The following is a 5,877-nucleotide window of genomic DNA, read 5'->3' on the forward strand; positions in this document are numbered from 1 at the left end:
TAATTTTCAAAGTGGCATACAGCTACAGTTAACCCACTCCACAAGGGGGGATACACTTTAGATCCTGGGAACTACCATCCCATCTGTCTGATGAGCCTGATATGCAAGGCCATGGAATGCATTATCATGGAACTCATAAACAAAGACATCGGCACCCTTCAAACACTGAACCACACCCAGTTTGGGTTTGTAAAGGGCCGATACTGTTTCCTGAACCTGATTGACTTCTTCAAATCTGTCTCCAGGGCCATGGATGAGGGCAAAGTGGTCTACACAGCTTATCTGGACCTAGCCAAGGCCTTTGACACCATTCCCCACTCTGGAATCATTGACAAACTTACTAGGCTAGGCACAAACCCCTATGACACTCGATGGGTTGAAAACTGGCTTACCAACAGAACCCACGTTGTAAAAGTAGCTGATTCCAAATCCATCTCCAGGCAAGTGACCAGTGGAGTACCCCATGGCTCAGTTCTTGGACAACTCTTGTTCTGCATCTACTTCTCAGAAGTGCAGGCCAGCACTAAGGGACTCTGGCTAACAAAGTTCTCAGACAACTGCAAACTGGGAGCCATTATTGAATCCCCAAATGATGTGCATATTCTGCAAAAGGGCCTCACAGAAACAAATGCCTGGTGCCAGAGCCATGGACTCGAGCTCAATGCCAAGAAATGTATAGTTATCCCCTTTGGGGAAAAAACATGTACCCACGAACTACCACATAAGTGGCAGTACACTAAACACCAAAAGTGTGATGAGAGACTTAGGAACACAGGTGGACAGTAGTCTCACCTTTGATAACCATATCGCCACAACAGTCAGGAAATCCTTCTATGTGGCACACCTCATCACTAACGGTTTTCATCCAGAAATAAGTAGGTCATTGTCCCAATGTACTCATCCCTCATTAGACCCATTATAGAGTACAATGCCCCATTTGGTATGTACCTCACAAGGCATCTACAGCAACTGGAAAGGCCGCAGAAATTCCTCACTAAAAGAATCACAGGCCTAAAGCAGTTGCCGTATGAGGACCACCTAAAAAAAACCCAGCTATACTCTGTTGCATATCGTCTACTCAGAGGTGATCTCTGCTTAACATACAAAGCCATGTCAAACCCCGAGCTATTGGACATGCATCACTTAAAGAAATCCCAATCCCTCAGAGCCACATGCTCCAGGGACCTACACCTAGTCATCACAATGAACAAGACATACTGGAGGGACAGGTTCCTGACCCAGAGCCTCCCCATCCTTTGGAATAGACTGCCCATACATGTCAAGCAGAGCACCCATTTGGCCCTCTTCAACAGGAACCTTGACAATTGGATGGGAGATAGGAAATTCACCATGGGGATCATGTCAGTCGCCCTACTAGATAGGGGTCCAGGGAAGTAAATATTGTAGAATGTAATATCCAGGGAAATTGTTATGGCTAGGCTTGTATAGGCCCTAGGGCCAATAGCCTAGTACCAACCTATGAACCTATTCATGTATTTATTTTTATTTGCAATGATGTTCTTTAAACTAATGAGTGTGCATTATAGATGTCTTGCATTGTCGTGATTCATCAGCAAATTGTCTGTGCAACAAAATATCACATTTGCTCTAACTTGCAATTTACACTGTTTTACTGTAAAAGTGTTACATTATATCAGAAATAGCTATCTCTTCCTGGATATATTAAGAAGTTATGTACCTACCATAACGTTCCATATTAGTTGTCTTCTTCTCGCCTTCTTTCTTACTAGATGGGTTCGGAGCCGATCCTCGGCTCCGACTCGGCCTATACTATAGCTCGAGAGCTATTTTTACTGGCTCAAGGCAGCCCTATATCCCACAATACCATGCGCTAACTCCCCAGATCTCGTTGACAGCTAACACATAGTATAGTTTTATTGTTACCAAAAAATAAGCCATTATATAAAAATATGGTCTCCTTGCTGGTAACACCCATTATACGGGTAACCCTGAATAACTATGTATCATGAAAGAAAAGGACTCAGAGACCTTCAAGTCTGTCCAGGCTAGGGGGCAGGAGGGAGGGATGCAAGAAAGAAGGCGAGAAAAAGACAACTAACATGGAACGTTATGGTAGGTACATAACTTCTTATTGTTAAGTTGTCATTCTCACCTTCATTCTTGCTGGATGGGACAGCGTCCCTAGCACCTTGGTCCTGGGTGGCTCAACGGAACAGACTCCTGAGTACAGTGGAACCAAAGTCAGCTCTATTTCTGGAGGCTATATCAAGTTTGTAATGGGTAATAAAAGTATGTTGAGTAGCCCATGTGGCTGCTGCACAAATGGCATCTAATGGTAACCTTGCTTGAAAGGCTGTTGAGGTTGATAGTGCCCTGGCTGAATGAGCCTTAGGTCTTGAAGGAAATTGTTTGTGTCTCAACTCGTAGACAAAGGTAATGATGGATGCTAACCATCTGGAAAGAGTTATCTTTGATACTGGAAGTCCATTCTTTCCTTCAGCATAAGAGAGGAAGAGCTGTTCTGACTTTCTGAATTGTTTTGGCCTGTCTAGATAATACCGCAGTTGATGAACATCCAAGGAATGTAGTTTCTGTTCAGCCCTGTTTGAATAATTTGGGAAGAAAACAGGCAAGTCAATAGTGTGGTTCAGATTTGATTCAGAAGAAACTTTTGGTAGAAAGGAAGGATTCATTCTGAGAGCTACCCTGTCTTTATGAAAAACCAAATAAGGGGGATGGACAGACAAGGCCTGAAGTTCCGACACCCTTCTGGCAGATGTTATAGCCACCAAAAACAGAGTTTTCCAAGAGAGAAGCTGCTTGAGGGAACAAGAAGCTGCAGGCTCAAAGGAGGGAGAATTAATGAAGTTAACACCAAATTTAGATCCCATTGTGGAGGAGGATCCTTAATGGGAGGTCTGAGCAAGAAGATGCCCTTAAGGAAAGCTTTACAGAGCTTATGAGACATAATATTGGTTTCCGAGAGCCTTACATGAAAATTGGCAATGGCCGCTAGTTGTACTCTGATAGTGGCCGACGACGACCCTGAATGAAAAAGCTCCGCCAGAAAATCTAGAACTTTATGAATTGGTGCATTAAAAGGATCTAAGGACCTAGCTTCTGCCCAGAACGAAAAAATGCTTCCATTTACTCGCATAAGTCTTCCTAGTATTGGACTTATGGGAGGCAAGAATGATATCACGGACAGGAAGAGAAATAAAGGGAAGCCTGGCTATGGTTGGAAGTGGAGCAACCAAGCTGTGAGGTTGAGGGACTGAAGAGACTGGTGCAGCTTACCCGTCAGATGGGTCAAAAGGTCTGGAAATGGTTCCAGATGCCAGGGCTGTTCCAGTAGATAACGGTGCAGGAACTGAAACCATACTTGTCAAGGCCAGTATGGAGCAATGAGGATCATTTTGGATCTCAATGCAGTTGCTTTCTGAATTAACTGCGGAATCAACGGAAAAGGGGGAAAAGCGTATAGAAGACCCCGAGGCCAATCGTGGACAAGAGCGTCTCTGGGGGGATGGCCTGGTAGAGGGAAGAGTGTGAAGAAGTCGAGGCACTTGCTGTTTTGAGGTGTTGTGAAAAGGTCGCAGCAAGGCTGGCCCCACTTCTGGAAAATTCTCTCTGCTACCGCCTGATTTAGAGACCACTTGTGAGGCATGAGAATTGTTCTGCTCAGTCTGTCCGCTATGACGTTGGACCACCTGGGGACGTGCGTTGCTATCAGAAACCGTTAAGAGGAGATCGCCCACTGCCAAAGTCTGAGTGCTTCTCGACATAGGGGGTAGGACTTTGTTCCACCCTGCTTGTTTATGTACCACACTACAGACATATTGTCCATTTGAACTGCTATAGTCCCCGTGGGAAGAGAGTCCTGAAGGGCTTGCAATGATAAAAGCACTGCTCTCATCTCCAGGACATTTATGTGCAGGTGGCATTCTAATTGTTGCCATGTGCCCTGGACAGTCCTGCCCTGATAGTGCCCCCCCACCCGATCAGGGAGGCATCCGTTGTCACCGTGGCAACTGGAGGGGAAAGAACAAATGGTCTGCCCTGAAGAAGTTGAGGGGAGACCATCCAACAGGAAAGGTGTTTTTTGCAAGTAGGGATTATCAAAATGTTGTGAGTCACTGGGAGCTGTTGAAAGGACCACTGAGAAAAAAGCATCCACTGGAGAATTCTCATGTGGAAGTGGGCTAAGGGGAGAAGGAGAATCGCCGCTGCCATGAGGCCTAATGTTTTCAGTACTAACTTGACTTGAATTCTGTTGGACTGAAACAGAAACTGAACATTCCGCTGTATGTCTGTCACTCTCTGAGGTGGTAATGTTGCAGACATTTCTGCGGTGTTTAACACGGCGCCTACGAAGTTTATACATTGACAAGGCGACAAGGAGGATTTTGCGAAATTTATGGAAATACCTAGTTTGTTGCAAATGCGAATGGTGTAATCCCTGGCTATGATAAGATGCTGCTTGGTGGTAGCGGTAATGAGCCAGTCGTCTAAATATGGAAACACCTGGAATCCTTTTTGTCTCAAGTGAGCCGTGACCACTGCCAAACATTTGGTGAACACCCGGGGGGTTGTGGTGAGACCAAAGGGCAGGGCTCCGAATTGGTAATGACTGGCTCGCAGCCAGAAGCGGAGAAACCTCCTGGAGCGCCTGTGTATCTTTGCATGATAGTACGCATCTGAAGGTCTAACGAGCACATCCAGTTGTCTCTGCCCAAGAAGGGCAGAATGGACTGCAGCGTTACCATCTGAAATTTTGTCTTCTGCACAGACTTGTTCAATCTGCTGAGGTCCAAAATGGGTCTCCAGTCTTCTGTCTTTTTTGGTACCAAAAAGAACCTGGAGTAGATTCCGGATCCTAGCTGGTCTGCTGGGACTGCCTGGATGACTTTTTTTTCTAACAGCTTTTTTATCTCTAGCTGTGCCTGACCCCTTTGTCCGGGTGGTACGTCTGGGAGGGGTCTTGGCGGTTGGATCGGAGGGGAAATGAAGGGGATTTTGTAACCCTCGGATATAATCGACTGTACCCATTTGTCTTGAGAGAGGGATTGCCAGGCTTCCGGGTAGAGAGATAATCTTCCCCCGACTGCCTCCGAAGGTGGACAGTTGGGCAGCTTCTCAGGGATGCTGAAAGGGTTGGTCAGGGAAGGATTCCCTGGAACCCTGGTTCTGTGGACCCCCTCTGCCCCTGGGGTGGCATCTATTATTGTTCCCCCCCTCTGCCTCTGGGGGGAAGTTCACCACGTGCGGCAGGCACGACTCCCTGTGGTTTGCGGAACCACATCTTTCCACCCTTTTGACCTTTAGGGTATGGTCTAGATGGTGTGGAAAAGTGGACTCCCACGGCAGAGAGAGTCTTACCATCTTGCTCGCACCTGGTGAGGGTATTCTTCACCTGAGGTCCAAACAACTCTGAACCATCAAAGGGAGTGTTGGTGAAGGACGCCTTGAAGGGATCAGCAAAATTACAGAGTCGCATCCAGGCGTGACGTCTTAACGCAATACCTGTGCCTGCGGCCCTACTCGCTCCATCGGCTGCATAAGAGATAAGCCACATGGAGGAGTTGGCAATGGAATTCAGGGTAGCCAGCTGGGAGTTAATCTTGTCCTGATACCCCGCAGCAGAAGGATCCCGTATGGTTTCACCCAGTTCTTTGAGCAAATCTCTCTGAAGGAGGGTGAAATGACATAAATAGTTCAGCAACCGCATGGCAAAGGTTGCTGAAGCAAATGTCCGCTTACCGTACCTGTCCATAGTCCTGGACTCTTTATTAGGAGGATGAACAGGTACAGAAGGATCAGCTAATTCCTTCTTAGTGGTGGCTGCTACCACCATAGCATCTACCGATACACCTTTGGTCAGAAATGGTTTGTCTA

Source organism: Protopterus annectens, chromosome 5.part1 (assembly GCF_019279795.1).
Source record: "Protopterus annectens isolate FY-2018-M chromosome 5.part1, PAN1.0, whole genome shotgun sequence".
Lineage (NCBI taxonomy): Eukaryota > Metazoa > Chordata > Ceratodontiformes > Protopteridae > Protopterus > Protopterus annectens.